The sequence below is a fragment of the Canis lupus genome, chromosome 2 (assembly GCF_011100685.1).
Source record: "Canis lupus familiaris isolate Mischka breed German Shepherd chromosome 2, alternate assembly UU_Cfam_GSD_1.0, whole genome shotgun sequence".
Lineage (NCBI taxonomy): Eukaryota > Metazoa > Chordata > Mammalia > Carnivora > Canidae > Canis > Canis lupus.
The window spans coordinates 28,979,282-28,991,135 of record NC_049223.1 but is presented as its reverse complement, the minus strand read 5'-3'; the positions used below and the strand labels follow the sequence as shown (position 1 = coordinate 28,991,135).

At 41.7% G+C, this 11,854-nt stretch overlaps 1 long non-coding RNA gene across 1 annotated transcript in view; it reads left to right on the top strand.

Moving 5' to 3' along the window:
• Positions 1 to 954: 954 nt before the first annotated feature.
• Positions 955 to 11,854, top strand: part of LOC111091660 — an 85,699-nt gene continuing 74,799 nt past the window's right edge. Inside the window, exon 1 of the long non-coding RNA XR_005355375.1 lies at positions 955 to 1,014. This is a non-coding gene — a long non-coding RNA (uncharacterized LOC111091660). The remainder of the gene's footprint in view (positions 1,015 to 11,854) is intronic.

Genomic DNA, 11,854 nt, shown 5'->3' with positions numbered 1-11,854 from the left:
GAGAGGTTGTTTTGTTTACTTCATTTTACTATTCCTGCCAACTAGTGGGTGGGGCCTGATTTGTTGTGGATTAAATACAGAAGCTACATTTTCTGTACTGAATCCGTCAGAATCAGGCAGGTTAGGCTCCAGCGACAAACAGCCCTTACATATTAGTGGCTTGTAACAACACAAGTTCGTTTCTTATTCAAGCTACCTTGATGACAGTTTGCTTAAAACTCTGCTCTGGGATTTCACACTGCAATCCAGGCTGACAGAGAAACTTCTATTTGGAAACTTTCTGTGGCAAGGCATGTGCTATCTCTTAAACGTCCATTCTGGAGAGGTGGCACACAATACACGTCACTTCTTCTTCTTCTTTTTTTTTTTTTAAGTAGACTCCATGCCCAGTGTGGAGCCCATTATAGGGCTTGAACTCACAACACTGATATCAAGACCTGAGCTAAGATCAAGAGTTGGGTGGTTAATAGAGCCACCCAGGTACCCCACATTTAAAAAAATTCCAGCATACTTAACATACAGCATTATATTAGTTTCAGGTGTACACTATAGTAATTCAACAATTCTGTAAATCATTAGTGCTAACCATAAGTTTATTCTTAATCCCTGTCACTTATTTGACTCCTCTATTAATACCACCACACTTTCTTTATCGATTTATCTATCAATGGACACTAGGCTGCTTTCATAATTTGGTTGTTGTAAATAATACTGCAATAAACATGAGGGTGCATATATATTTTCTAATTAGTGTTTTCATATTTTGTGGGTAAATTCCCAGTAGTGGAATTACTGGACCATAAGGTAATTCTTTTTTTTTTTAAGTTATGTTCTCTTTTTTTTCATATTTTATTTATTTACTCAGGAGAGACACAGAGAAAGAGGCAGAGACACAGGCAGAGGGAGAAGCAGGCTCCATCCAGGAAGCCCGATGTGGGACTCGATCCCGGGACTCCAGGATCACGCCCTGGGCTGAAGGCTAAACTGCTGAGCCACCTGGGCTGCCCTCATAAGGTATTTTTGGTATTTTTGATTTTTTTGAGGAACCTGCATACCGTTTTCCATAGTGGCTACATTTGTTTGCATTCCCACCAACAGTGCACAAGTGTTCCTTTTTCTCTACATCCTCATCAATACTTGCTTCTTGTGATTTTGATTTTAGCCATTCTGACAGGTGTGAAGTGATATCTCATTGTGGTTTGATTTGCATTTCCCTGATGGTGAGTGATGTTGAGCATCTTTTCATGTGTCTGTTGGCCATCTCTATGTCTTCTTTGGAGAAATGGTCTTCTGCCCATTTTTAAATTGGGTTATTTGGTTTTTTGGTGTTGAGTTGTATAAGTTTTATATATTTTGGATACTAACCCTTTATTGGATATGTCATTTGCAAATATCTTCTCCCATTCAGTAGTTTATCTTTTAGTTTTGTTGATTGTTTGCTCTGCTGTGAAGAAGCTTTTTATTTTGATGTAGTCTTAATAGTATATTTTTGCTTTTATTTCCCTTGCCTCAAGAAACATATATAGAAAAGTTTGCTATGGCCAACCTCAGAGAAATTACTGCCTGTGCAGTCTTCTAGGATTTTTATGGGTTTCAGGTATCACATTTAGGTTCTTAATCCATTTTGAGTTTATTTTTGTGCACGGTGTAAGAAAGTGGTCCAGTTTCATTCTTTTCATCTATCTGTCCAGTTTTCTCAACATCATTTGTTGAAGAGAATGTCCTTTTCCTATTGCATAGTCTTGCCTCCTTTTTTGAAGATTAACTGACCATATAATTATGGGTTTATTTCTGAGCTCTCTATCCTGTGCCATTGACCTATGTGTCTGTTTTTGTGCCAACACTATACTGTTTTGATTGCTATAGCTTTGTAGTATATCTTGAAATATATTGTGGTACCTCAAATTTTGTTTTTCTTTTCCAAGATTGCTTTGGCTATTCAGGGTCTTTTGTAGTTTGATACAAATTTTAGGATTGTTTGTTCTAGTTCTGTGAAGAATGCTCTTGAGGGTACCTAAGTGGCTCAGTTGGTTAAGCAGGTGACTCTTGATTTCAGCTTAGGTCATGATTTCAGGGTCATGAAATTGAGTCCATGTCAGGCTCCATGCTGAATGTGTGGAGTCTGCTTAGGGATTCTCTCTCTCCCTCTCCCTCTGCCCTTCCCCTGGTGGCCTCTCTCTGTCAAAAAAAGAAAAAAAAGTAAAATGCTATTGGTATTCTGATGTAGATTTCATTAAATTAGCAGATTGCTTTTGTGTCCCTCTTTGTCTCTTGTTATATAGCCTTTGTTCTGAAGTCTATTTTGTCCTGTATAAGTATGGGTACCCCAGGGTTCTTTTCCCTTATGTTTGCATAATAAATGCTTTTCTATCCCTTCACTTTCAATCTTCATGTGTCTTTAGGTCTGAAAAACAGTCTTTTGTAGACAGCATACAGCTGGGTCTTATTTTTTTTTTTATCCTTTCCATCACCCTGTGTCTTTTGATTAGGGCATGTAGTCTGTGTATATTCAAAGTACTATCGATAGATATGTATTTATTACCATTTTGTTATACTTGTTTTAAGTTTGTTTGTAGTTCTTTAATATTCCTTTCTTCTCTTGTTCTCTTCTTTGATAGTTTCTGGCTTTCTAATCTACTTGGACTCTTTTCTCTCATTTTTTTAATACTTATTATTGGTTTTCGATTTGTGATTCCCATTAGGTTCATATACAACATCTTATGCATATACCAATTGGTTGCTTAAGTTCAAACCCATTCTAGAAGCACTACATTTTTACTCCCCCACCCCCTACATTTTAGATGTATGATGTCATACTTTACATGCTTTTATTTATGAATACTTTGATTTTTTTTTATAGATACACTTAATTTTTCTGCTTTTGTGCCACCTACTTTTCTTACTCCTGCTTATGGTCTTTCCTTACCATTCAAAGAATCCCCTTTAACATTTCTTGTGAGGCTGGATTAGTGGTGATGAATTCCTTTAACTTTTGTTTGTCTGGGAAACTCTTATCTCTCCTTCTTTTCTGAATTGTAGCTTCTCTGGATAGAATATGCTTGGTTTCAGGGTTTTTTTCTTTCAGCACTTTGAATCTATCATGCCACTCTCTTCTGACCTGCAAAGTTTCTGCTGAAAAATCTGCTGATAGCCTTATGGTGTTTCCTTTGTATGTAACTGTTTTCTTTTGCTGCTTTACAAATTCTCTCTTTGTTAACTACTTTGTGCCATTTTAAATACTATGTGTCTTGGTGTGGACCTCACTGGGTGGATTTTATTGGGGGCTCTCTTTGCCCCTTGGATCTGGATTTCTGCTTCCTTCCCCAGATTCAGGAAATTTTCAGCTATTATTTCTTCAAATAAATTATCCGACTCCTTTTCTCTCTCTTCTCTTTCTGGGGCCCTGTAATGTGAATGTCTTTATGCTTGATGGTATTGCCAGGTTCCTTTAATCTATTTTCATTCATTCTTATTACTTTTTCTCTCTCTCCTGTTCAGTTTTATGGCTTTCCATTATTTTTTCCTTCATTGTTGTTCCTTTCTTCTGCTTCCTGTAGCCTACTATTTATTCCCTCTAGTGTATTTTTAATTTCAGTTATTGTGTGTTTCATCTCTGGTTGGTTCTTTTTTATCTCTTTGTTAAGGGTCTCACTGAGGTCCTCCACTCTTTTCTCAAGTTTAGTGAGTATCTTTGTGACCATTACTTTAAATTCTCTATCATACATATTAAAATATATTACTTATCTGTGTTTCATTTAGCTCTTTTGCTGTGATTTTCTCCTCTTCTTTCATTTGGGACATATTTTCCTGTCTCCCCATAACCCTCTGTCTCTGTTTCTGTTAGAAAGTCAGCTATGGGGATCCCTGGGTGGCGCAGCGGTTTAGCGCCTGCCTTTGGCCCAGGGCGTGATCCTGGAGACCCGGGATCGAATCCCATGTCGGGCTCCCGGTGCATGGAGCCTGCTTCTCCCTCTGCCTGTGTCTCTGCCTCTCTCTCTCTCTGTGACTATCATAAATAAATAGATAGTTTTTTAAAAAAAAAAAAAAAAAAAAAAAAAAAAAAAAGAAAGTCAGCTATGTCTTCTGCTCTTGAAAGTAGTGGCCTTATGAAAAAGAGGTCCTTTAATGTCCTGCAGTGCAATATCCCCTGTTCACCTGGACCTGGGACTTTTAAGAGTGTCTCCTATGTGTGTTGTTTGCACCCTACTATTGTGGCTGAGCCACATTTGCCTTCAGTCCAGGTTTCTACAATGGTTTCCTTTGCCTTTTGTGAGCAGGGTTTGGTCCCTGTTGTTAGTGGGCCAGTCTGAGGCCATCTTGGGCTTAAGTTTAGTCAAACCAATCATTTACCAGAGCTGTGGTAGCACAAAGCTGCAGGCCATTCTCCCTGCGTTGTTACCTAAGAAGCTTTCACTGGTGGGTGGGGATTATAGTCAGACCAGATGTCTTCCTCCAGCCCACTGTTAGGGCTACAGTTGGATTAGTGGGTGTGATTGTCTTCCCTTCTCCCTGGGGCTAGGATCACTTTGGAGTGGTGCTCGCCCCTGTTGGGGCTGCTTGCACACTGCCAGGCTTGTAGTCCAACTTGGATGGACTCCTTCCAAGGGCATGTTGGTGGAGGCAGGTCCTCTGAGAAACATGGGGGTGGGGCATGTGGTGCTAGCAAGGTCCTCACAGGTCTAGTCTGCTGTGGGAGAGCCCTGCAGCTGCACAGGAAAATCCTGCCCAGGCTGGGATGAAGGGGGTGGGTCTGCAGAAGAATGTGGAGGTGGGGCATGCTGTTGGCAAGCCAAGTGGACAGTGTTTGTACTGTGCTGTTACCCCAGGTGTCCCTGGTATCTAGGTTGGGGTGGGGGTGGGGGATGGAAATGGTACCCTCTAGCTCTTTTCCTCTTGGAAAAGTCTCCCAAAGATCCCTGCCTTTCTAGCACATGCTCTGAAATTAGTAAATAAATCTCCTTTCCATATAGCCCAGGCATTTTTAGAACTGCTGTTTCTATGCTGTATCTTAACAGGGCTATTTTTTTGTGTGTGCTACCTCTTTAAGGGTAGGGGTGGGGACTCAGTTTTCTATCACCCTCTGGCTCTCTCAGAGTTGAGCCTGCTGATTTTTAAAGTTCTAGGTGTTAAGTCCCACTGATTGTAAGAATTCACGAAGTTAGGGGCAGCCTGGGTGGCTCAGCGGTTTGGTGCTGCCGTTGGTCCAGGGCCTGACCCTGGAGATCCAGGATTGAGTTCCACGTCAGGCTCCCTGCATGGAGCCTGCTTCTCCCTCTGTCTGTGTCTCTGCTTCTCTCTCTCTCTCTCTCTGTCCTTCATGAATTAAAAAAAAAAAAAAAAAAAAAAAGAATTCACAAAGTTAGGCCTGTCTGGTTTTCAAAGCCTAATGTTATGGGGATTTGTCTCCACAGTGCTGGTCCCCATGTGCCTTGGGTGCCTGTTGTGGAGTCTGCTTCTCTCCCCTCTCTGCACCCACAGCATCCTTGACTCTTGTAGATGGTCCTTTGGGTCTGTTTGGCTCCGACCACATGTCTATGCTTCCTACACTCTTTGATGTGGCCTCTTCTCTACATGTAGCTGTAGAAGAGTTTGTTCTGCTGGCCTTTGAATCATTTTCCAGATTATTTACAATTATATGAGTGTTATTTAGGTGCATCCATGGGATGAGGTGAGCCTAGGATCCTCCTCCTTTGCCATCTTCCCCAGGAGTTTGATCTAGATTCTTTTGTTGTTGCCTTTGGCATTGTTTAGAACAAATAGGACATGCTGCTACTGCATGAACCAAGACACATTAAGAGCATTCTGAAATTTTTTGCAATAAGTTGTATTACTTGGACACTGCAGTGACCACTCTTTCTATGCACCCAATCTGATGTATCTACAGAATGGTCAGTAGCTAGTGCTCATACCCAAGCTAATGCATCAAGTTTCCTGATTGCTGGGTCTAGGGGTGGGGGCTTATTAACTGGGGCATGAAAAGTAGTCAGGATGCCTTAAGCTCTTGCAGATGGACCCAAATGTCTTTCCACATACATTCTGGTCCCACAAGACATATTCATGATCACCCACCCTTCTGCTTCCCATTGTCCTAGACACAGAGTTAATTGCTTTAGAGCAGCCCTGCTGTCAGTGCAAAGGGCCAATAGCCAGGGCTCATGGGTGGTCACCAGCCAGTCCACTCTGAGCTCAGCCCTCTGGCTGCTGTACTGGCTGCTGTGTGAGAGGCCCCACCTGGAGGGGTGCTGTGGACACCAGTAGGAGCTAGTGTTCTATAGGGGTACATCAGCTTTCTATCCTCTTCCAGGGCTGGGACCAAAGTCCCAAAAGTACTCTCTCCTTCTGTGGGCCCTGCTGCAATGCCTGACCCGTGTCTTCTAGAGTCATGAACACCTCTAACACAAATGGCAGCCCTGCTTAGGAGATGCCCAGAGCTGTTATCTGTTTTACTAGTGTTTTCGCCTTCTGGAGGTTGCTGCTATTCTGACCCCCCAGTCCCACATGTACCCTGTCTTTGCCAGGCAGCATAAGGGACAGGAACACTGTGCCAAATGGGGAATTAAAGTCCTCTAAACCCCCCAAATCTCTACACAGCTTTGCACTTCTTTCATGTTCTTAGGAGTTGGAGAAGCTTACACCTTATTAATCATAGCTTTTGGAACAACAGGTGTTTTACCTGGCCAGACGACACCCAAAACCTTAATGTAGTATCTGGGTCTTGAATTTTCTGTGGGTTCACTGCCCATCCTCTATAGATGCTGCACAAAGCCTACAGGGTGGGCAGCAGGGGCATATATCATCCATATAATGGACCCATTTCACTGATGTGGGAACAGGTCCCTGGTACCATCCCATGGCATATTGTTGAGCTGTACAGATGGCCTTGGGGGAATGCTGGAAAAGTTTATTATTATCTCTCCCACATGAAGGCAAATTGATCTTATCTACTAGAAATCTGTCAGAGTCTTTCCCATGAATATCCTTGAAGATGAAGCCCTTTTGCAGGAATGTTTTTGGCTAAAGCATCAGATAAAACAATAGCTGCAAATGACAAAAGACTTACAAATGGCCATGGTTATGGATCTGAAGAGAGGTCATTATAATGCAAGTGACAAGGGGATTTGGTTATTTCTCTGACATACATTTAAAAAATATGACTGATACTATTATACTAGGACATATTAGAATTTGGGGAATTAATACTAATACACCCTATAAGAAAGTTTAGCATCATTTCTTTCTTTTTATTTTTCTTTTTTAAAGATTTATTTATTTATTCATGAGAGAGAGAAAGAGAAAGGCAGAGACATAGGCAGAGACAGAAGCAAGCCTCTAGCAGAGAGCCTGATATGGAACTGGATCCTGGGACTCCAGGATCACACCCTGAGCCAAAGGCAGACGCTCAACTGCTGAGCCACCCAGGCGTCCCTAGCATCATTTCTTATTTGACAATACTTCCCATGAAATTTAACAGGTAACAAAAGTTACAGAGCTGTAAACAACGTGTTTTTTTTTTTTTTTTTTAAACAGAGAAAACTTAGTTTCTTGAGTAATCAAAGACCTGATAAGTACAAAACACAGAATCTGTATTTTCCAGGCAGGTTCCATCAGAGGTAGAGAAAAACCTTTGTTTGCAATTTCTTATTAAGAGCAAACCAATAATCTAAGAAAACTTTCTTCCTTTAACACAGAGGAAAGTAAATTCTAATTTTGTACCAGTACTTTCGATAGTAAAACTCTGTTGTTGTTTTTTTACCTTACGTAAGTCTATTTTAATCATAGCTCGACGACATATAACATGCCTTTTTCAAAATTTCTTTCCCATAGACCTCCAACTTTCTATATCCACTCAGCGTTCATTCCCAATCTCGAGCTGTGAATCATGTACCCACTCCCACAGCTAAAGCGTTTTACTGATATTTGTGATCTTTTGAAGGCTGTGGACTGGATTCTGGGCAAGGGAACTCCTACAGCATTCTCTATTTTAAAAAGCATGCCTCCCCCGTCCCTTTTGTGTCTTCAGTCTCTGTGAGCAATGTTTTGTTTATCTCTAGGGGTGTTTACATTTCAAGGACTTGATGAGATTTACAGTATCAAGCGAAAGAGAAAGAATGCAAGTTTTCCCCCTAGGAGTTTTGGGGTCCTTGGAATTTAAAATGTTATTTCACATATGATGGGTCAGAAGGCATGGTACATTTTATCCATTTTCTCATCAATTACCATAATAGCCTCCTCTTCATTCTTATCACGACTCCATCTCTTAACGTCCTACTCAGGCTTTGTCACAAGTGCCCAGATCTTAATCCAAAGCATTGGGAGCCCTCCCAGCTTTGTAAAAACAGCATGATGAGACCTCTAACTTTTTTTTTTTTTTTTGAGTGGGCTTCACATCCAGTGAGTAGCCCAACAACGGGCTTGAACTGACAACCCCAAGATCAAGACCTGAGCTAAGATCAAGCATCAGATGCTTAACTGACTGAGCCACCCAGGTGCCCCTAAGACCTCTAACTTATTATCCTGCTCTCCCACCATATCTGCCAGCCGCTGAAGCCTGTGGACTAGTGGATACCAGCATGTCCTTTCTGGATAGTTCTAACTTTCTGACTCAAGCTTCAGCCTCCAGGTGGGCATCAGTGGCCAGCAGAACTGCCCACAGCAGAGGCCCGCCCACTGCAAGGCCTTGCACTTCTCTTCTCTGCCCAGGAGCAGCATGTACTTCCTCAAACAAGCCCCTCAGAGCAGCTGGGGTCTTCAGGCCATCCCACACTCATGTGGCAGGACACAAGCATCTGACTTACAGGCCACCCATCTCCACACAGAGGTCACCTGATAACCCAGGATTTCCCTGAGATGCCTCATTCCCAAGGCCCTATTCTCCAGTCCCCAGCAGCTGGTTTGCAACCTTTCACTTTCAGCTTCTCCAGTGAAATCTGAAACCAGCGTCTGTTGGAAGAGGAAAGGGGGAGATTGAAGGAAAAGACAGGTCACTACAGTTTGATGGGTGGCAGTTTTAATAAGCAAGGGAATTTGCATACAAGATGTAGCTTGGGTGGCAGCAAGACGAGTGGACCCCCACACCTACCTACTGCATCCTAAAAGTTTATAAAGAAGCCCTCACTGGGTCAGTCCTGTACCTCTTGCAGATGTTGTCAACACTACATCAATATCTCCAAGGCTGTGTCCTTGGAGCAGCCTCTGGGAGAGGGAATGTGGAGCAGAACCCACATTCCAAGAACACAGGAGGAGGGGCGAAGCCTCCAATCACTTGTCAACTGGCAATCACATCTTCTTGATGACCTTGACCAACCTGTACTCAACATTCTGCTCCATTCATTCCAGCCCTCTAGTACTGCGGCTCAGATCCTGAGTCTCCATTTCACTTGCACAGCCTAGCACATCATCAGTGGGAGAACATCAAAAGAGCCTTTCTACATCCTTAAAAACTCCCATGTGCTACAAATCTGTTGTCCACATTTTCTCTCTTGCTCCCATGACCGAGCTTTGACCTAGCCCTTCCTTTTTTTAAAAATTTATTTATTTATATTTATTTATTTATTTATTTATTTATTTATTTATTTATTTATTTATACAATAGTAACACACAGAGGCAGAGACATAGGCAGAGGGAGAAGCAGGCTCCATGCACCGGGAGCCCAACATGGGATTCGATCCCGGGTCTCCAGGATCCCACCCTGGGCCAAAGGCAGGCGCTAAACCACTGTGCCACCCAGGGATCCCCGACCTAGCCCTTCCTAAGCTTTATAGTGGTATGACTGATGTGAACATTTAGGCTATTCCTTAGTAGAATAATACTGGCTGGACGCAAAAGCACAAAGAAAATCGTGGTTGCTTCCCTACCTCTATTCTCCCTTCTCTTGGTAATGACCTACTTTTTGTTTGGGTCTTACTTTTCTGTCCACTCCAAGCAGCCAATGAGGGAAGTTGGTTCTACTCTTGGTTCTAGACGTGGGGAATATGGCTCAGGCTTAAGGAAATAAGCATTGCCTTACATCCTCTGTCCACAGTACAGACATGAGGCCTCATCTGAACCCATAAGACTGGGAGAAGCCTGTGGCAGTACTTCTTTCCTTGCACCCCTCAGGTAGGATAGATGGCTAGAGGAGTTGGAGTCACAGAATTCCCTTTCGTCTGTGGGAGGAAGGTCAAGATTGGGTATTTCTGTTCTCTCTGATTGGTTAGGTTCTAGTAAAACCCAAGATAGTTAGGAAAATAGTTTCTCCTGAGGACAGGCCTTTGGTAAATCATTTCAAAATGGTTCCTTTTCCCCTCCCCGCTATGAAACCATGAGGGGATTTTTCTCTGATCTTTACCGTGAGAACCTCAGACACTTTCTAGAGGTAAAACTCATGAAAGGGTAGGGCTCCTGTGACTTGAGTTTTTGGTCTTAGACTTGTCCACACTGATCCTCCAGCAATTCGTCATTTTAGCACTCGTCCCGCGTCTGTTTCTGGGCTTCTGCTCCAGTACTCTGATTCATCATACCCACCTGTCTCTTCAATTTGGGGGTAAAGGTCTGCCCAGATTTCAATTCTCTGAAGAGTCATTGATTTTCAGTTGTTTGGGACTTTTCTTGTTGGTAGGAGGGGAGAAAGTGGCTTCCAAGTTCTTTCTATGTCAGACTGGAAACTGAAAGTCATAACAATTACTTTTAAACAAGAACACACTTGTGCTTTAAAGCCTAGTTACTTGAAAATCATAAGCCAGCCACACAGTTGAGGCAAAGATATATCACTGCATATGATGAGTAAGTCAGAAAACCCAAAACAAATTAAATTGATTATGATGAGTGTGTGTTGAGGGCCATCAGACACTACCCCTATGTGAAAAGTACTGATGGTAATTTATGATTTAGTTGAAAGAGTATCAGCAATTGAAAACTAAAACCAACCCAAGATCATTCTAGCAGTTTATCAATAATAGCATTCTTCCCGGAAGCTATGCAAATTTCACATTCTCGATAGAATCCTGAATCAGTCTTCAGGAAACTTTAGTAATATGGTAATTTTAGTTTAAAAAAATTCAGGGTCTCATAATAGCTTACTTAATAGAATACTAGAAAGTAAGTCACCATGAAAACTGCAGGCAGACCTTGGCCCTTTGTTGTGAGCTGAGGACTGTTCTTTGAGAATCATGAATGGAACCAGCTATGCTCAAATATTTGGGTCTCAGAACCTCTCTTTTTGTTTCTTTTAATTGAGGTGAAATTCACATAACCATAAAAAGTGTACACCTCAGTGGCATTTAGTGTTTTCACAAGGTTGAGGTGTAAAATGTTAAATAATCACTCTCCCAGCCCTTGTTAACCGCTAATATACTTTCTGACTATGGATCTGCATAGGACATATCATATAAAAGGAATCACACAGCATGTGACTTTTTATGTCTGGATTCTGGTTCTTTCACTTAGAATAATGTTTCTGAAGCTCATCCACATTGTACCATCTATCAATACTTTATCAATACTTTTTTTTATCAATACTTTATTCATTTTTATGGTTGAGTAATATTGCAGTGAATGGATAGACCACAATTTGCTCATGATTTATTCACTGATGGGCACTTGGGTTGTTGCCACCTCTTGGATGTTTGGCTGTCATGCTGTTATAAATAGTCATGTTCAAGTTTCTAGGTTTTCATGTCCCTTGGGTTTCTCTTGGAATTGCTGGATCATGTGGTAATTGTATGTTTAATGTTTTGAGGAACCACCAATCTGTTTTCCATGGTGTCCATACCATGTTACATTTCCGCCAGCAATGTACAAGAATTCCTATTTCTCCACATCCTTGTCCATATTTGTTATTTTCCTTTTGCTGAAAGTCACCTTAATGGATATGAA